At 48.4% G+C, this 20984-nt stretch overlaps 1 protein-coding gene across 1 annotated transcript in view; it reads left to right on the forward strand.

The window, feature by feature from the left end:
- The first annotated feature begins 8091 nt into the window (after positions 1-8091).
- The window catches only part of GYPC (glycophorin C (Gerbich blood group)), a 40063-nt gene continuing 27170 nt past the window's right edge, over positions 8092-20984 (forward strand). The window contains exon 1 of the mRNA XM_058434430.1: positions 8092-8418. The gene's annotated coding sequence lies outside the window, so the exon portion shown is untranslated. The remainder of the gene's footprint in view (positions 8419-20984) is intronic.

A 20984-nucleotide genomic window follows, 5' to 3' on the forward strand; every position in this document is an offset into this window, starting at 1 on the left:
CTTGTGCCTTCAGGACCTGCTCGAGCCTGATCACACATATATCAGTTCCATTTGATGATGGAATGCTGCTGTGCATGACCCACTTTATGGCTAGATGGGTCAGAAATCACTCAGATCATGGTAGGCAGCTCAGGTCACATGGTGACTCAATGACCCATAGTCAAACGTTCAGTTTCCACCAAAGCCCAGTAACAGGCCAAATGCTGTCTCTCAAAAGGAGGGTAACTATCTGCAGGAGATGACAGGGCCTTGATCCAAAATCCTAGAGGCTTCCACTATGATTCACCTATGGAGCTTCCCAAAGGCTAACACCTCAAGCACCACTGGATCTGCTGGGTCATACGGCCCAAGTGGCAGAGCAGCTTGCACAGCAGCCTGGATCTGTTGCAGAGCCTTCTGCTGTTCTGGACACCACTCAAAACTGGCAGCCTTTCAGGTCACTTAATAAATGGGCCAGAGTAACACACCCAAATGAGGAATATGTTGCCTCCAAACTCCAAATAGGCCCACTAGATGTTGTGCCTTTTTTTTGGTTGTAGGAGGGGCCAAATACTGCAACTTATCCTTTATCTTAGAAGGAATATCTTGACAGGCCCCACACCACTGGACTCCAAGAAATTTTACTGAGGTAGAAGTTCCCTGAATTTTAGTCAAATTTACTTCCCATCCTTCGGCACATAAATGTCTTACCAGTAAGTCCAGTGTGTTTGCTACTTCTTGCTCACTGGATCCAATAAGCATAATGTCATCAATGTAATGGACCAGTGTGATATCTTGCAGAAGCAAAAAGTGATCAAGGTATCTCTGAATAATATTATGACAAAAAGCCGGATAGTTGATATACCCCTGATGTAGGACAGTAAAGGTGTATTGCTGGCCTTACCAGCTGAAGGCAAATTGCTTCAGGTGGGCCTTATGGACAGGAATGGAGAAAAAGACATTTGCCAAGTCAATGGCTGCATACCAGTTACCAGGAGATGTGTTAACTTACTCAAGCAATGAAACCACATCTGGTACAGCAGCTGTAATTGGAGTCACCACTTGGTTAAGCTTATGATAATCCACTGTCATTCTCCAAGTTCCATCTGTCTTCTGCACAGGCCAAATGGGAGAGCTGAATGAGGATGTGGTGGGAATCACCACCCCTGCATCTTTCAAGCCCTTGATGGTGGCACTAATCTCCACAATCCCTCCAGGGATGTGGTATGCTTTTTGATTTGCTATTTTTCTAGGTAGTGGCAGCTCTAATGGCTTTCATTTGGCCTTTCCTACAATAGTAGCCCTCACCCTACCAGTCAGGGAGCCAATGCAGGGGTTCTGCCAGCTGCTAAATATGTCTATACCAATTATGCATTCTGACACTGAGAAAATGACCACAGGATGAGTCCGGGGACCCACTGGGCCCACTGTAAGTCAAATCTGAGCTAAAACTCCATTAATTACCTGATCTCCATAAGCTCCTACTTAAACTGGAGAACCACAATGACAGTTTGGGTTGAAGGGGTGGCCTGCCCCTCCACACCTGTGGGTGCTTCTCGTTAGGTGGGACGAAAGACTTGAGAAAAGGAATAAGACACAGAGACAAAGTGTAGAGAAAGAAAAGCGGGGCCCAGGGGACCGGTGCTGTGCTTACAGAGGACCCACACCGGCCTCTGAGTTCCCTTAGTATTTATTGATAATTATCTTTACCATCAAAAAGATAAGGGAGTGACTGGGCAATAGGCCTTGCAACATCAATAAGTTCAAAAGAAAATGCTGTGCCTTTGAGATGCATATGCGAACATCTCCATAAACCTTCTGGCAGTATTGCTCCATCCATCGCCCAGGGATGGGCAGGAGAGGAATGTTCTTCTTTTTTTCTAGATTTAAGAGAATGGTGATGACCTTTAACCATAAGCAGCCTTTAGGCACTTGTTTAACAAAGCACATCTGCACTGCCCAAAGTCCTTTTAACCTTAAGTCACCACAGCACATGTCTCTTGCAAGGACAAGGTTGGGGGTAGGGTCACAGATTAACAGCATCTCAAATACAGAACTAAATGGAGTCTCTTATGTCTACTTCCTTCTATATAGACACAGTAACAGGCTGATCTCTCCTTCTTTTCCCCACATTGGGTCCCCTGGAATCAACATCAGCTCAGAGCCAGTGTCCAGTAGTCCCTGAAATGTCTGATCATTTCCCTTTCCCCAATGCACAGTTATCCTGGTTAAAGGCTGGAGGTCTCCTTGGGAAAGGATAGGAGAAAGATTCATTGCATAAACTGTCAGTAATGTAGTGGGGTCCTTCCTCAAGGGGACCTGGCCTCCCCTTCATTCAAGGGGTTCTGGGTCTGTAAACTGGCTCAAGTCTGCAAATTGATTGAGGGGCCATGATTCTCTGTTTTCATAATTCAAATTAGTATTTTGTCCATTTGACCTAGAAGTTTTCCACTTGTATAATGTAAGTAGGAATGTGGTAGGCTTCCTATCAATTTCACTTCTAGGAACACTGTGATTATTTAGCTGATGCCAGAGCTCTACACAAGTCAGACTATTCTTATTGCTGCTTTGACTCTGCTGTCCATTACGGTAGCTATGGCCACCTTGCCTTTGACAGTTGAGTGCTGCCACATGGCCCCTGCCACCTCAGGATCCAATTATTCCCATTGTATTTAAATTTTGTAGCTGAGTGACTGAGGTTCCCTCAGTTAGATCTGATATACATAGAAGAGCAATACAGGGCTCTTCAAAGATGCAGGTGCTGCCCTCAAAAATCTATTTCTCAAGGAATTGGTCAAGAGCATATCTTCTGGACCCTCCCAGTTGGGATGAGTAGGTCTAAAGTGACTAATCCACTCCACCATCCCAATCTCCCTAAGCCTCTGAATCCCTTCTTCTACATTAAACCAAGAGAGATCAGGCATTTCCAGCTCACTCACAGTGGGCCATCTTTTAATCCATATTTCAGCTAACCAAGCAAATAAACTATTAGAACCTTTTCTAACTCCCCAAGCTGCAACATTAAATGCAGAGCCCCTACTTAGTGGGCCCAAATCAATAAATTCACCCTGATCCAACTCTTATGTTCCTTCCACCATTATCCAACACCCTTAATATCCATTCCCATGCCTGTTCTCCAGATTGCAGTTTACATAAATTAGAGAACTCAAACAGTTCTTTTCGAATGTAGTGCACCTCCTCATGGGTCACACTCTCCACCTCACCTCTAGGGGCCCACCAAGACTTTAGTTTAGTTGTAGGCCTAGAAGCAAACAGAGGTGTTGGGGGTGGCTTCTGGGGAGAATCAACATTATTTTCCCTGGCAACTGCCTCAGGGAAGGCAATTACTGTTGCCTCAGGCAGCACAGGGTTTATCTCTTCAGACAAAGGTGGAAAGGCTGATAGCAGCATGGGTGGGGGAGGGGATGTTGCCACTACTGGGGATGGGGAAGCTGTTCCTTCTGGCCAAAAAGGTTCATCAGAGTTTATTAACTCAGTGTCCCCAGCTTCATCAGCGTCCTCCCAGATGTCCCCATTCCAAGTTGCAGGGTCCCATTCTTTTCCAATCAATGCCCTCACTCTAACAGTAGACACCTGGTGAGGCTGTGCATGCATCCTTCATTGCAGGTCAGCCACTAGCATAAGAACTTGTGTCTGTTTTTCCACAATTTCAGCTCTTTCTCTATAGAAGTTAAGACTTTCACTCAGAGCAGTCTTAGCAGATTTGAGGCTCAGTATCTGCTTCTGAAGCCAGGAGACAGAATCCCCAAGTTCATCATTTTCTTTCATCACTTTGTCCCTGAACTTAGGAGCAACCAATCAGCTTCATTATGTTCCTTGTTTCTCCATATATGGTCAAAGGCATTATGTATAGAGTCACTAAACTACTGGCCTCTCACGAGTGAAGAATCAGGAGTGTCAAATGCATTTATTTTGCATAACTCTCTAAACAGTTCATGCCAAGGACTATCAGTGTTCTCCATACTATTAGAAGTAGAGTCCTTAGCATTTTGGGGTCTAATCATTTTAAGCAGCCAACTCCAGAAACCCCAAAACCAATGAAAGAACTCCATCCTTTATATTCTGTTCCTCTAGAACCACTCCTGGTACCAAAATCTGTATTAGTCAAGGTTCTCTTAGAGGGACAGAACTAACAGGATCTCTCTCTCTCTATATATATATATATAGTGGAGCTTATTAAGCATTACCTTACACGATCACAAGGTCCCACAATAGGCTGTCTGCAAGCTGAGGAGCAAGGAGAGCCAGTCCAAATCCCAAAACTGAAGAACTTGGAGTCTGATGTTCCAGGGCAGAAAGCATCCAGCACGGGTGAAAGATGTAGGCTGGGAGGCCAGACACATCCCTCCTTTTCAGGTTTTTCTGTCTGCTCTATATTCCCTGGAAGCTGATTAGATGGTGCCCACCAGATTAAGGGTGGATCTGCCTTCCCCAGCCCACTGACCCAAATGTTAATCTCTTTTGGCAACACTCTCACAGACATACCCAGGATTAATACTTTGTATCCTTCAATCCAATCAAGTTGACACTCAGTATTAACCATCACACCTCCAAATGAGGAAACCGTGTGGACAAAATATTCACCTAAAAGAACCTGTGATTCTTTTACATATTCGGCCTCTCTGGTAATCAAAGAAAATGCTAACACAAATAACTACGTATGTTTCTTATCTACAGAATTAACTATGATTTTAAGTTTACTGTTTAATTCTGGCAAGAGACTCTGAGATAAACACTGGTACTCTTGATTGGGAAGAAAGTAAAGGTTACAGCCAGAACTTACGAATGTATCAAAAGCTTTAAATGCATTTCTAACCTTTGATTGAGTAATTCTGCTTGTCAGAATATACGCTAAGGAAAAAATTATGAAATTCAGATATTTATGTTCATATGGTTATCACAGCACTATTCAACTAGCAAAGAAAATGAAACAACCTAGTAATTAAAATGAGTTAAAGAGCTTTTCTACTTTTACATGAGAAAATGCTCATGACATAATGTTTGGTAGTAAAAGCTCAGCACTTGAAATCACATATTCAGTAAAATCTCAAGAGTATAAAGCAGATATTCGTAAATGCATAAAAAAGACTAAGGTAAATAACTTTAATGTGCTAGAGATTGCAAGCAGTTCTTAGAGTTTAGGTAGCTTTTTGGCTTTTTCTTTCTTTACTTTTTTTTTCTTTTTGCACAAAGAGCATGTGTTACTGTGATGAGGGGCAAAACCTTTCATTAAAGGCCCAAGTAACATCTACCCGCCACCATCTGTAAGGGCTCACCCAGGAGACAGCAACAGCAGCAGAGGACCTCCAACTCCGCTCTCAGTAAGGAACTAGCACTGAGGATTTGGAAGGCAGCTTCCCATGAGCAGTTTCTTCCCTGAAGAGGAAGAGAAAATTCATCTCCAGGACTGGATCATATCATCTCACACCTTGGAGGGCTCTGTCTGCAGCTTGTATCAGCCACAGTACAGTCAATGAAGACACAGCTAGAACCGTCCATCCCGGCTACACTGCAGAGCAAGTTCTTGTCACTGTGCTGAACTTCTGGGTTCTCATCTTTACAATGGACTCTTGGCAATACTCTGTTTAAGAGTATTTATGGGAACTAGACAAGTTTGAACTGGTTTATTGTTGCAAGATATAGCTGAGTTTTTTTTTAACTTCATTAATAAATATCCAACACATGAAGACACACTAATAATACATTTCTTGACTTATGTCAGACTGTTACCATATAATTAAATTTTTCACATAATTATTTTCCCTTCTTAAGAGTCATTTATTTAACATTAGACACTTTCATAGTTAAGTTTTCTAAAATATACCAAATGTTTCCCTGTTAGCTAATTTGCTACACACTAAGACACACTATTTACTTTCTTTTTCAAATGACTTGGGGTCCTTACTATGAACAAAGTATGTGTTAGAGGAGGAAGGGGGCCGATATCTTTAAGTAACTCCAGTGTACTCTCATTGTAACTACCTCATTAATTATTATCGAATATATTACTCACAACAGCCTAACTTTGCAGATTGCTCCAATTTCCAGGCTGAGAAAATTGAGGCTCAGAGAAAGAAAGTAAAATGCTGAAGGTTACGCAGCTAGTAGGCAGTAGAGTAACTAACCCAGATTGAGTTCCAAAGCCCTGGCTCTCTAATAGCGCAAGGAACTGTCACATCCTCCAGTGATGGCTGGAGCTGAGATTGCTTTAGTTCTGTAACAAATGCTACTTCGTTCTTGTATCTGACCTCTGCAGTTTGTGGGGCTTTCAACTTTCGCTGTTTAGTTAGTTAGTTTATTAATTTTTGGCTTCTTTTCTATAAGGAATTCTCTGCAACATTTTGATGCCTTCAACCTGTCTTACCCTAAGAAATTAAGGAAATCTCTTATGATTACGTCTAAGGCCAGCAGGTTCTAAATGAGTCTGTAAAAGTGACTTCTCTAAGTGTGCTGTAATGACCTAATGACTTGTCTTTTGTTACCTGGCAGGACTTTCTGCTTCTTTCCAACTTTCCAGCTGCATTTCAGATAATTAAAGTTATTTTCTCTCAGGACAGGGGAGCGGGACTACTGTTCCACCTAGACATATATGTATGTATTACCACAAAAAAAAAAAAAAGTTGAACTGTTAAAGTAATCACGGGTGCAGTGGCTCACGCCTGTAATCGCAGCACTTTGGAAGGCCAAGGTGGGCGGATCACCTGAGGTCGGGAGTTCCAGACCAGCCTGAGCAACATGGAGAAACCCCGTCTCTACTAAAAATACAAAATTAGCCAGGCGTGGAGGCACATGCTGGTAATCCCAGCTACTCGGGAGGTTGAGGCAGGAGAATTGCTTGAACCCATGAGGCGGAGGTTGTGGTGAGCCGAGATCATGCCATTGCACTCCAGCCTGGGCAACAAGAGCAAAAACTCCGTCTCAGAAAAAATAAAGAAATAAAAATAAATTAATCATTGCTCATTTCTGTTTATTAAATGCCTTTTCTGTTCCCACTGTGATTCTACAATCACTGCCTCTGTAAAACCCCGGAATGCAGGTGTTCTTGCCTCCGTTTTATAGATGAGGAAATCAAGACTCAGGGCTTCCCCACCAGGCCAAATGCATTCTGTGAGTAGTTTATTTCAATTCAACATGGCTGTGCTGCACATGGCAGTTGGCGTAAAGATCTATCAGGATCGGGGGTTCTTCATGATCTAACTAAAGTGAATCATGAGTGCTTTCCCACTGCGTCAAGAAGGCCTGGAGTTTGTGCAGCCCAGCTAGAGGTGAGCAAAGCCTCTGTGTTGGGTATCTCCAGGGCGCAGCCTCTCATTGTATTCAATGCAGATGACAGCCCCAAAGGCACCGCCCATACATTGTACAGACAGCTGGCCTGGCTCTCCGGATTGTGCAGGATGGCCTTAATGGCAGAAGGTAGGGGAGAGAAGGGCCTCACAAAAGTGCTTGGGGAACTAGAAAGTAAACAATGAAAAGCAGCACAGGAAGGTTCAGACATCACACAGCAGAAGCACAGGGTGTTCCCCTGGGCAGGGATTTAAAACAAGGGCCTCAAGTTCCCTGCCCTTGTCTCTGGGCAGAAGGGGCAGATAATGCTATGATACATTTTTTGTAGGTGGTGCCATTTGACTGCATTTAACCAACAAAGGTATGTATCGAAATCCACATGGAGGTTTTCATGGCAAAAGTAGAGCGAATTCACAAACTGCACTGTGTCTGGCAGCTTCAGACAAAAGCAATGGGAACAAATCAGGATACTTGTCCAGCAATTCTTCCTGTTTTGGAATGATCTTCGCTCAACAGCCCATCCATGGGTACAGGGCCCTCAAAGGCCAACAAGACAGGGACTCTCTCCAGGGACAAATGCCCCGCGGCTGGCTCAGAGAGGCCGCCCAGCTATCCAGCGGCCGCGCAGCCAGCCAAGATTCGAAACAGGTCTGCCCTATTTGGTCACCATCCCCGACAGTGCTGGGCCAGGCCATCATGTCACATTGGGGAGTTTTCCCTGCACTCCAGGGGGAATTCTCAACCGCAACCCCTGTATCCGGTAGTGGCAGATGGAAAGAGAAACGGTTAGAAAAGCGTGGTTCTTGCGCAGGAAAGTTGGAGCAAAGAAGAGTTCAGAAGTGGGCGGGTGTGTGTTTAAAAAAAAGGGGGGTGGAAACCCCACCAGCCAAGTCTGCAGAAAAAAAATAAATGAAGTCTGCCTATCTCCGGGCCAGAGCCCCTCCCCTCGGCCCGCGCGGGAGGAGTGTGACCCAGGTGCCGCTTCCTCTCGCCGCCGAGGGTCAGGAGCCCGGGAGCGCGACCCTCCCCCGGCCCGGCCCGGCCCGGCCCGTCCCAGCGGTCTCTGCCCGGGCTGACGCCCAGGACCGTGGTCGATGAGAAGCCCCAACAGCACGGCGTGACCCCTCAGCCTCGGTGAGTACCCGCCGTGGGGAAGGGTCCTGGGGACCCACTGGAGGCCGCGGCCCGCAGCAGCCAGGGGCCGAGCCACGGCCACGGACGCCCGGGTGTCCCGGTCCGTGCCCGGCCTCCAGGCGGAGGAGGCACCCGCTGGGCTCAGATCCCCGACTCCAGCCCCGGTTCCCCGGCGCCTGGGCTGCGCAGAGTCCCTGTCCCGCGTCCCGGACCCCGACGCGCAGCCTCCACGCGCCCGGAGCTGGAGAGGCCGCCAGCCCGCCCTCCCAGGGCGTGTCGCCCGCTTTCTGTTTCTTTGTGCGGGGCATGTGAAATGTGTGGGGCCAGAACTGTCTCCCTAAAGAACAGTTAGGTAAGAGTTCAATCACAAGTTGCTTCTGTGCTGCTCCCCAGCCAGGGTCCGACCGGCCAGGCTCCGGTGAACTCCAGGCAACTCCAGTCTTGCCCAGGGACTTGCTCGCTCCGCTGGGCGCCGCAAAGGCACACAGATGCGAGGGAATCCTGCGGCCTGGATCCTTTGGGGATTTGTAATTCCTCGCTGCTTGTTTTCTCTTTTAAACCATCACGTTTGCTTGCTGATAGGAAATCATATGCGATGAAAGTCTTTGTAGATGCTTGGAAACATTGCTGGGCCTCTCTCTGCCCTCTTCCTCTGCCGTTGGACTTTTGCAATAAAAACTACCATTTTATTTTACCAAAAAACCTAATGCACATCCCTCTTATCCCCCACCCTGCCGCGGTCTGATTCTTAGAGTCTGACAGAGAGGAGATATCCTGAGCCTATCATGTGACAATGATACCTTATTGATATGATAATGATATGGGTATTGGAGACACCAACTCTTTTATAAGTCTTTGAAATCCAGGGGGTTGTGAGGCCTCACCCCTCACCCCGCCCGAGCTTGGAGCTAGGCATGGAGGAGTGCTGCTTCGGTCTACGTGTGTACACGGCACTCCGTGTGCCTGTGGTTGTGCTTGCGTCAGCCAGGGAGTGCGCAGGCATCAGTGGTGCTTGGGAGCGAGGCCCCTCGGTCTGCACTGGGATCAACTGCACTGCTTATAAACAAGGCAGCCTCTCAGCTCCAGTTTCCTCATCTGCAAAGTAGGAATAATAACAGGAGATAACTCATCCAGCAGTAAGAAGTGCATATAAATGTCCCGGCACGGAGACTGACACATACTAAGTGCTGGATCCGTGCTGGGCATGTTTATATAATTGTACATGAGACTGTGGTTCCCGGAGCACGTAACTTGAGCATATGTTTGTGTGTGTGTATATGGCGGGTCCCGGGTTAAAGGGACAGAAGCCACTGTCATTATTCCAATTCAGTCACTGAGGAGGTGAGGCTGAGAGGCATTCCCATGTCTGAAGAGGATGGGCTTGCCTGACCCCCGCCCCGGTGCCCAGCCCAGCCCAGCAGCCCAAGCAGTTCTCCAGGACTCAGGTTTCAGACCTTCAACACTTGCCTTGGGAGACAAACAGTGGTGCAGCCCTTGCTTGCAATCCATTCCACATTAGACTACGTATTGATTTATGGCAGGATCCCTGCTGTGCGAGAACTGCAGGGGGTGGGGGGCGGCTATTTCTTGCTGCTTACTCAGGCAGGATGTGTCTATATCCTGTCTCAGTTTATGTAGCTGCTCATCAGAGCCAGAGGTTAGAGCGGAGAGGACCCACTTCCGCCAGGCAGGCCTGCTCTGCTCAGCTCAGCTGGGCTAGGCCCCAATGCCACAGTTACTGCGAGTGAGTCATGCACAGCAATCCGTTGCCTTGCCCTTGGATGGAAGGGGTCAAGGCTCAGTGAGAAGACGGCCAGGTTTGGCAGCTTTATATAGAATTCACCGCCTCTGGCAGAAGCAGAGGATTGCCTTAAATGCCAAATGAAATTCCACCTCAGCCATTGCTCAATTCCTCCAGATGTCACTGGCACTGGGAGTCACATGATGCTGGTGGTCAGCAGCTGGACCCTTCCAAGGGTGCCTGTGGTTGGGCAAGTATTTCTGGGGACTTGCAGAGCTCCCTGGGGAGCAAAGGGTTGTGAAGTACAAGGCATTCTGTGCTTGTGGTGGGAACAAGTGAACCCATCTGCAGTGAGTGGGAAGAGGTCCCCTCAACAGAGGTGAGAGGTTGGGCCAAGCCAAGTCAGTTTGCCTCTTCAGGTGGCAGACATGTATGTACATCTATGCCTCAAGTGCCTGTCTGAGGCCACAGCCAAAACATCTTCCAGTAACTGAGCATAAGCAATGGGCCAACAAGCACGCTCTAAATACAAAACCAAACAAACAGTAAAGTTAACAGTGAATGAAGAGTTAAAAATAGGAGAAAGACACCTTCTCCCTACCTCAATGGCAATTACTTTATTTCTTGAGGACAATCCTTCTAGAAGTAAATTTGCTGATACAAATATTTCTTATTTTACATAATAAAAATGCATTTTATATATTTTACTTCATCTTGTTTTTTTCCATCAGAATATCTCTTAAAGGTTATACCTTGTTATTTTCTTTAACCAATTCCTCTGCTGATGGGCATTTAGGCTGTATGCAGACTTCATTTAATTTTTTAAACCATACACAGTACTCCTGTGACAATGAGTAAGGAGGATTTTACATGCATGTGTCTGTAAACTGTTAAGATAAATTCTCCCACCTCAGCATTTGATTTCTGGGACAAAGTGTGTATCCATTTGAAATGTTAGTAGATCTTAAGAAACTACCCTCCTAAAGGTCACACCGGTTTCTCATGCTCATAAATAGCCTATGAAAGTCACTATTTCCCTGCATCCTCACTCACACTGCATTTTTTATCTTGGCCAAACTGAGGGGTAAAAAAAAAAAAACAAAAAACGCTGTCACTTTGGAATGAACCTCTGCAATTAAGTGAGACTGAGCCTGTTTTCTTACTTCCATAAGAGGTTGTATTACTTTTCTGGGAATCGTCGGTTGATGCCTTTGTCCATTTCCTGTCAACACCCCACCCCCGTGAGGAAACGTGCCCCAGAAGTGAAAGGATGTGTCCTCATCACATGACAAGTGAGAGGCAGAGCAGCGGCCAGAGCAATATCCGTGCTGTGGAGTCAGCCCTGGGTTTGACTGCCTTCCAATGTTCACTAGCTTTGGGAGACAGAGGAAATACCTCAGCCCCTCAGTTTTCCCATCTGTGAGTGGGAATGATAACAGCCACTTCCCCAGAATCACCTGATGAGCAACAGCAGAAGGGCCTGGACCTGCTCCCAATGGCAGAGGCTTGGGAGGTGACTTTTGTTAGCGGAATTTATTGGAGCAAACCTGGCCTGAGGATGCTGGTAATTTCAGGAGTCACCCTCCAGACAGCTGTTGTTTTTCGCTTTTGATAAAATAACAACAAACTTAGATGCCAAGCCCTGGTAAGGGGCTTTCCTGTGTCTCCCCTGCACACCTGCTATGATAGGCATTTTCTTTTTTTTACTTTCTTTTTTTTTTTTTTTTTTGCGACAGAGTCTCATGCTCTGTCACTCTGGCTGGAGTGCAGTGGTGTGATCTCAGGTCATTGCACCCTCCATCTCCTGCGTTGAAGAGATTCTCTGCCTCAACCTCCCAAGTAGCTGGGACTACAGGCATACACTGCCACATCCAGCTAATTTTTGTATTTTTTGTAGAGACTTTCGGATGAAACACCAGAGGCTCAGGGGGAGATAAGCCACGACAGGGCACCCAAGCACTGAGGGCGCAGCCAGGCTGTAGATACAAACTGCCAGACTCCACAGGCAACTGACGCCAACCCAAGGGGAGAGTTGCAGGGTATGTGGGCCCACAGCTCGTATGTGCCAGGCAGGGCACGCTGCTGTGGATCTGCACACCGAGGAAGTGCATGCACAGACACTCAGGACCTGCCTGCCTCCCCCAGCTCCTCAGCTGGGCCTGTGTCGCACCCCAGTCCACAGTCGTGTCCCACCCCAGTCCACAGTTGTGTCCATGCTCTGCTTTCTGTGGTCAGGCCTGGCCTGCGCTGGGCTGCTGCTGCCCTTGCCCGCCTTAGCAGCTGGCTTGGGGTGGCCCTTGAGCCCTCCCTCATGCACCGTCCCAGGCTTACTGCCTTTCCAGCTGCAGCCCTCACAACTGCTCACGTCAGGCCCCTCAACACGCCGCGGGCCCGGCACACACTCACCTGCTGATCTGCTAGGACCCAGTTTCCCAAGCCCAGAAAATGACCCACCACAGCCTTGGGCACAGTTTGCAGCCCTGACAGATTCCTGAGTCTGCCTCTTCCCAGAATTCGGACCTCCCCAGGGGCTCTTTGACCCTGCCTGTCCCCCACTCAGGGCCTGTCACAGAGAGGGGTTTGCTGAGCCACTGTGAGGCAGGTGGATGATTGCAGGGATGACCCAAGGCCCAGGACTGCCACCATTCCAATACCAAAAGAGCCTTTAAAAAGCCTTCGCTCAGGAGCTCCTGTTCCAGAACTTGGCATGGACTTCGAGGCCAGTAAATACTAAGTTGAAATGGACAGGAGTCAACCCCAAACAATTCTAGAGGCACAGTTGTTGGGCCCCAAGAATCCCACCTAGTCCTTCCCACCTTCTCACCCAGCTGGGGTTCATTTTCATATCCACTCCCTTCCCCTACCCCACCTCCCTCTCATCTTGGCCTGGGGTTTTCTTCAGTTCCTTACATAATCTGAACTTCGGAGAGAATGCTGGCTCCTGTCCTTAGTGACTATACATTTTCATTTTTCTACATTCTTCCAGACCAATGCTCCTATACAAAATCTTAACCCATGGCAGAAACTGGCAAGATCCCGTTTCCCATGTGCAGGCAGAGCCTGGCCCGCCGACACTGGGTTCCTTCTTGGGCAAGGCAAGGGTCGGGCGGGCCCTGGCATGACTTCTCCAGCCCCTGGAGAGCCTGTGCAGTTCTGACCCCTTCACAAGTGAGCCCTGGGCTTGGTGAGGGGTGCCTGCCTCGCCTGGCGTCCCCCAGCTGCAGATGGGGGCAGAGCAAGACTTGCTGCTGACCTGCCTGGTTCTGTGGTCTCTGCTCCCTCTCCCGCTCTGCTAGCGTCACCACCCCTCCTTCAGAACTCTCTATGGAATTGCATTCTAGTCTCTCTTGCTTCTGCTTATGCATGTGAAAGCCAGATGCCCCTTCTCTCCCTCTCTCTCTCTTTCTTTTCTTTTTTTTGAGACGGAGTTTTGTTCTTGTTGCCCAGGCTGGAGTGCAATGGCGCAGTCTCGGCTCACCGCAACCTGCGTCTCCTAGGTTCATGCGATTCTCCTGCCTCAGCCTCCTGAGTAGCTGGGATTACAGGTGTGCACCACCATGCCCGGCTAATTTTGTATTTTTAGTATAGACAGGGTTTCTCCACGTTGATCAGGCTGGTCTCGAACTCCCGACCTCAGGTGATCTGCCCGCCTCGGCCTCCCAAAGTGCTGGGATTACAGGCATGAGCCACCATGCCCAGCCTACCAGATGCCCCTTCTCTTATTGCCAAAACACTGTGATCACACACTGCTTGGGGCCCAGCAGGCACAACAGTGACCCCTTTCTAGGGCTCAGGGGAGGAAGCTCTGTTTCGGGGCATGTAGAACCAGCCCTGCGCAGGGTGGCCTTGGTTATCTCCCTGCATCCGTGGCACGCCCTGATGGCGCTGTTTATCTGCACTTTGCACATGATGGTCTTGACTGACACATCCTCGCGGAAAGTCACTGCCAGGGCGCCTCGCACCCACTGCTCCCACACGCAGCGGGCATTTTTACGAGGGGCTCAAGCACAGGGTCTCCAGCTGACCCAGCCCAGCACTACCACTCTTCCTCCTTGAACTCTGGAATGGAGAATCTTCACATTTTGTCAGCAGCCGATGGGCACATGCATTCTCAGCAGAGTCTTAAAAGGGGGGAAATTATGGGTTGCCAGACCAAAACCTGATAAAACAATGATGCCTCTGGTGTGGGGCCCAGCTGAGCCCTTCTCCTGTATTCACCAGGCAACAGGGGCCCACTGGCTGTGAAATCCACTTTGACTTGAGAAACTCACCCAGTGGGCTTGCTAAAACCTTCACACAGGCCTTAGCAATGCTCAAAGCTTCAAGTTCAGGTTCCCCTTCTGTATTTTTTTTTAAACCTTTAGCTCAAATAGACTTTGTGTCAATTTGCTAGTGATAAAGGGTTAGCTTTGAAATCTGAGGATGAGGTTTTGTGTCTGGATCCACTATGAGCTGGCTGCGACCTGGGACAAGTTGCTGGTCCATCGTCTGGGACAGGGATGGCTTCACAGGGATGGGACCCGCCCAGCAGGGTCCTGCACTTCCTTGGTTTAACACTCTGTCACTGCTATCTTCAAATTATTCTCTTTCGAACAAGGGGCCTCATGTTTTTATTTTGCACTGGTCTCTGCAAATTCTACAGCTAGTCCTGAACCTGTCACCGGAGCTAATAATAGTCTCTACCTCAGGGCTTTGTTAGGAGGATTCAGTGTATTCTCGTAGATAAACATCCTAGTGTAGTGCCTGGTATGTGCTCGTAATTGTGCTTAATTGCTTCCGCTCACTGAGTGCTTGCGTGTGTGCTTAAACGCCAGTTTCCTCCCCACTGCCCCGTTCCCTCCTTGCTCTCCAGACTCCTCAAATGTTTGCCCCTTTGCCACTGAAAATCATACCCAATGACAGGGGGCCATCTGCATCTGTGTGGTCCTACGGAGACCAGGGCAAGGCCCTCTCGCTCCCGATGCTGCTCCTCCGTTGTTTTTATTGTTTTTGTTTTTCTTTTGAGATGGAATCTTGTTCTGTCGCCAGTCTGGAGTGCAGTGGCATGATCTTGGCTCACTGTAACCTCTGACTCACTGGTTCAAGCAATTCTCCTGCCTTAGCCTCCCGAGTTGCTGGGATTACAGGCATGTGCCACCACGCCCAGCTAATTTTTGTATTTTTAGTAGAGATGGGGTTTCACCTTGTTGGCCAGGATTGTCTCAATCTCCTGACCTCCTGATCTGCCCACCTCGGCCTCCCAAAGTGCTGGGATTACAGGCATGAGCCACCATGCGCGGCCTCCTTCGTGTTTTTATCCAAGAGTCAGCACTGCGGTGGAGACAGCCCGGAAAACACATGCAGGCCCTGCTCTTGGCCACACACACCAGCTGTGTGACGGGGAGCAAGCCTCTTACCTTCCGGAGCTCCGTTTCCTCACATCACCCTGGAGAGAGGGCATCTTTACCCCCACCTCATCTGGGCACCAGCCCCTCAGCCACTCATACCTGGGCCGTCTGGTTCTCCATGGAGAAGAGTAGACTCTTTGAAAGCACCCTATGAGTGAAGGAATGAGTGAATGAGTCAGCAAATGGATGGAGGGATGTGAAGGTCCATCCACGTAGGCAAGCAGGGTCTGCAGAGAGTGCCCTGGGCCCCAGCATTCACTGCACCCTCTCCCTACCCTGGGTGAGGCCCTGACCCTGGTGCACCTTAAGATCCTCTCAGCTCAGCCCTTGACCTCTCCCCTGCCTGCCAGTGCCCCCTCCCCTGAGTGTGAAGGGGGGACCTCCTTCCCACGCCTCACCTGGCCCTAATGCGCTCTACCTTTCAAAGTCTTCTTTTGGCAGTCATTTCTCCTTTCTCCTTCATGCTCCCCTTTGAACAGGCTTGGAGCTGGGTCTCTCTAAGGTTCTGGTCTCTCTCTCTCTGTCTCTCTCTCTCTCTCTGGAGGAAGCTCCTTCTCAGACTTTTCCAACTTTTCCAGGTCCCAAACTCCTGGGAGGGGAGCCAGGCCTTGCTTGATCATGCCCTGGACGGACTTGTCATATGAATCGCTTTCCTTCAACTTCTGCAAAACTTCTCATTTTAGTGAAATTAATTTCAGTTATGGCTGAAAATCCTGAGTATTCCCTTTTTAAAAACTTTTCATAGTCTTTTTTTTTTTCTCTTTTTCACTGATTCTCTACACTATCCTGAGCCATCCTCCTCTTCTGGAGCCCTGTCTCAGAGAGTAGAGACGACGCTCCACTCCACACACACTATCTCGTTTGGCCCTCTGGCAGCCCCAGGGAGGTATTTTTATCTCCATTTTGCATGTGATGATACCGAAACTAGCAAGTGGATATGACTTCCAGAGAACCTACCAGCGCCTCACACCTCCTTCTCTTCCGCCTCTACATGGAAGGCTCAGCCAGGGCCTGACCCCCGGACGCAGTGCTCAGAGCACACAGTGCTTCTAGAGGCCCACAACAGCGTTAGAGCTTCTTTTAAAATCAGAAGGAAGGAAATGAACCTCTAAGATCAAATAGTATATTTGCCTTTATACCAATGCAGCCATATAATATGATTTCTAATATTTGGGAGGAGAAGGGACCCATAAGGTAAAGCACCTTGGCCCATGAAGTCTCCCTGTGACCTGAGCTCAGCCCATTGGAGGCCAAGGGGCTGGAGCCCATTGCCTCTGCTCTCCCTACCTGAATCTGCCCCCTGCCCCCAGGGTTCTGATTCTCCTCTACATTGGCAGTCCTGGTTCCTTAGCAGTCCTGTCTGTCACGGGAGGACTCCCTGGGCTGGGCAGCTGCAGGGGCAGCCTCTACCTCTCCCTGTGGGACTTCACGAACACAGCTGGAGTAGATGCTAGGGAGGCTCAGAGTATGCACTACTTGCTGTCTCTCTCTCTCTCTCTGTGTGTGTGTGTGTCTCTCTCATTCTCTATCTCTATCTTTCTCTTACTCTTTTGGCCTTTTAAGTCAGAAGAATAGGCTACTCTTCACTAACAAGTTTAAAAATAAGTTGTCTTTGCCCTATTTCATTGTTGCAGAAGCAATTCATGTTCATTGTGGAATTGTAGGAAAAAGATCAAGAGGAAGCATGTGGGAAGAATCTCTCTGGGGAAGAGGGTGACTTTGAGATAGAGTCTGTTGCCCTGATCTGAGCTTTCAGTTACCTAAGGTACAGTACAGTAAGATACTGAGAGAGAGAGAGAGACTAGTTCATATAACTTTTATACAGTACGTGGTTACAATTGGTTTACTTCATTATTCATTATTGTTGTTAATATCTTACTGTGTCGAATTTATAAAATAAACTTTATCGTAGGTATTTGCATATAGGAAAACTATCACGTTTGTAAGGTTCAGTGGTATCTCTGGTTTCAGGCATCCACTGGGGGTCTTGGAAAGCATCTCCCATAGGTAAGGGGGAACCACTGATTCATGGGACAGATAGATGATCACCCAGTGGTAGCTCAGAGGGAGATTAGGGCACAGATAAGGCTGGAGGACGTCAGTGTAAAGAGACCACCCTGTGAGGGGCCCAGAAGGGAGCCCTGGAGACCCTCTGGGTGCATTGATCACTTCAGATGGGGGCCCAAGGGATGCCGATGCAGGGCAAAGCACTACAGCAGACTCGGCATAGGCACCTGGGGCTGTGCACGCCCTGGCGAGCACCCACTCTGCCCTGCTCCACACCTAGTGAGGACATGTAACACACACGGTGCCTCCTTTAATGCCGAAGACATCACACAGATGCAGATATTATTAACTCCAGTTTAGGAAGACACAAAGTGAGGCTCAAAGAGGTGATTTCCCCAGTGCTTCCCTGGGCATCATTGACACGCTGTCTCCTGGAAGCCAGGTGTGTCTTCCTCCAGCTCTGGGACTCTGCAGCCTGCCCTGCTGGGAGGGGGCTGCCCATGACCCCTTGCCCTTCTGCTCAGCTCCTTACAGCCCTGAGGTCGCTCTCCTGGCCTCTGAAGAAAAGGCCTTTCTTTGTTCCCCCCACACCCGGAACCACTTGTGTTCCCTCCGCCATCCTCCACAGACACCCACCTGTGTCCCAGCAGCTGCGAATGCAGTGCTCAGAGTGGTACACAAGGGCTGGGTTGTGACTGTCCTGCCAGCCCAGGCCAACCCACTCTTCCCCCGGGGAAGCAGTGGGCAGCTGCCTCCCAAGGTCACTGCAGGGGCACTGGGAGAGAATAACGGCCCCACCAACTCCTGGCCAATTCCTGGAATGCCTCCACCGTAGAACCACCCCTGGGCTGGCAACTTTGTTCTGTGTTAAAATACAACAAGCCAGCCGGAGGATCATTGTCACTGCATGACTGCAATTTCTGTTACACTTTGCTAGGCACTTTCGAATTTGTTTCCTCTCTTTATTCGAGAGATACTAGTCTCCCTCTTTTGCAGGCAAATAAAGCAGACCTCAGGAAAGTTCAGTGACTTGGCAGAATTTACACAACCAGGTTGCAATAGAGGGAGCCAGACTGGACCAGTCCTCGGTTCCCGACTCCTTTGTGAGTATACTGTTCAGGCCACTGAAACCCATTCCTCATTCTTAAGTGGGTGGGTCTGAGGCTGAAGAGTCATTGGAAGTAAGAAACTGTGATGCTGGCCTTCCATTCTCCTGCCCCCTGTCCCCTCCCTCCCTACACACACACACACACACACACACATATGCACACACACACATTTCTTCCTACACACCACCTCCTTGCATTTCTTAGCAGCAGACAGGTATCAGCCCCAGACCCGAGGCAGACCCTTGGGGATCTGGTTTGGGACAGGGCAGACGGGCATTTGGTCCGTGGATCCTACTGACCTCCCAAAGATAACTAGAAACAAAAGTAAGAACTGCTGCCTCCAACATCTTTTGGCCTTGGGTGTTAGGTGCCCATGCTTTTGAAACTTTTTCTACTCCACTATTTTTAGGACTCTGTTCCCACTTCTTTGCTGAGTGTAGAGCATCTGCCATGTAGAATATCTCCTCGTAGCCTCTTCTGTCTGCTTGTCACTCAAGGTCATTGTAGCCATCAGACCCCACCTAGCAGACAGAGGATTTAGAGATAGGTGGATTTAGAGAATTCAGCAAGGCTGTTTTGCTTATTTTTGGTTTGGGTTCAGCACTAAGTCTCCCATACCCTTCTGCAATGAATCCCTCCTGAGTGTATCAGTAAAGAAAACAGAAACAACCTTCCCCAATCATACCCCAGCAGTTACATATTTGGGTCAGTTTCCAGACACGACTCCTACATGCATTGCCTATCACATGATCCGGAGTCCTTTTCTTTCTTTTTTTTTTCTTTTTTTTTTTTTTGAGATGGAGTCTCGCTCTTGTTGCCCAGGCTGGAGTGCAGTGGCATGATCTCGGCTCACCACAACCTCCGCCTCCCAGGTTCAAGCGATTCTCCTGCCTCAGCCTCCCGAGTAGCTGGGATTACAGGCATGCGCCACCACGCCTGGCTAATTTTATATTTTTAGTAGAGACGGGGTTTCTCCATGTTGGTCAGGCTGGTCTCAAACTCCCGACCTCAGGTGATCCGCCCGCCTTGGCCTCCCAAGGTGCTGGGATTACAGGCATGAGCCACCACACCTGGACTGTGGAGTCCTTTTCTAAGTTCCAAATCTGCAGGGGCCTCTTGTGTAGCAGGTGACCTGAGCCCCGAGCCTTGAGCTTTTCATCCACTTATAGTGAATACAGTCAAGAGCCCCACTGTTCAGATCATCCCAGTCTAATCTGATGCATTTGATTTTAATCCAGGGAGTCCCTACTGTGTGCAAGGTGCTGCACAGGAGACATAAAGGGACAAGGACCATATCTTCAAAGGAGCTTTAGCCTAGTAAGGAAGGGGAGATACAGGAGCATCAGAAAACAGAACAAGTCAAAATGCTGATTAGAGACACGGGGCCCAGCAGACTGCTTGCTGCACCTGGCTCAGGCACAGGTAACAGTGCCAGGCTGCTTTGAGATGAAGGCCACATCTTCGTGAACTTTCAAAAGAAGGGAGTCCTAACCTGGGATCCCCACCCTAAAAGTCACACACACACAAAAGAGTGTCACAACTACAAATCTCTATTGCAATATTTTTGTTTTTGACTTTTTTTGCAGCAGTGGCAATTTTATAAAATTAATTCTTAGATGAAGTTGAGAAATACATAAGAGATAAAAGTCCATCTGACCCATTTGAGTAAGGAATAAGGCCTGGTGGCCATACCCCAAGGGCCCCTTGTGATGGCTCACTCCCGAGACAGGTTTGAGATCTCCTGCCTGGTGCCTTCCAGAGCCAGAGCAGTTAACTGATGCTCAGTCACTATTTGCTCTCAAGGAGGACACTTTGAGGCCTGGATCTCAGATGATCCCTCCATAGCAGACGTCTCTACCCCATGCAGTTGTAAAATGCTCTCATTGTGGTTAAATATTTGCCTACAGCCAAGTACAATGCACATGTAGCTGTTTATCACTTTACCAATTAATTCCGTGAGAAAAATGCTTATCAAACTTCAGAAGGTCTACACTCAAATTCCAGGAAGAAAATCTGAAATGTTAGAAAAGAGACCGAATACAAAATTCGACTGCAGGAGCAATTCATCCACAGGCAATTACTAATCACTTTATACATCCCTGGTTCCACCGTCATTGGAAACGCTTGGCGTTATAGTGGTTCTCCCTTGCCGTCAGTCCTCAGAATTGAGAGGGGACAAAGGTGTGAGATGAGATGGCTGCCCTCGAAGCCTTGCTGGGCTTCTTGGGACAGCAAAGTTCACATCGTGACAGGAATAAAAAGCATCCAGTCTTCCTGGTGAGAAATTTCTTATCACACGAATTCAGGTTTCAGATTGAATTG

This window comes from Hylobates moloch, unplaced genomic scaffold, assembly GCF_009828535.3.
Source record: "Hylobates moloch isolate HMO894 unplaced genomic scaffold, HMol_V3 SCAFFOLD_24, whole genome shotgun sequence".
Lineage (NCBI taxonomy): Eukaryota > Metazoa > Chordata > Mammalia > Primates > Hylobatidae > Hylobates > Hylobates moloch.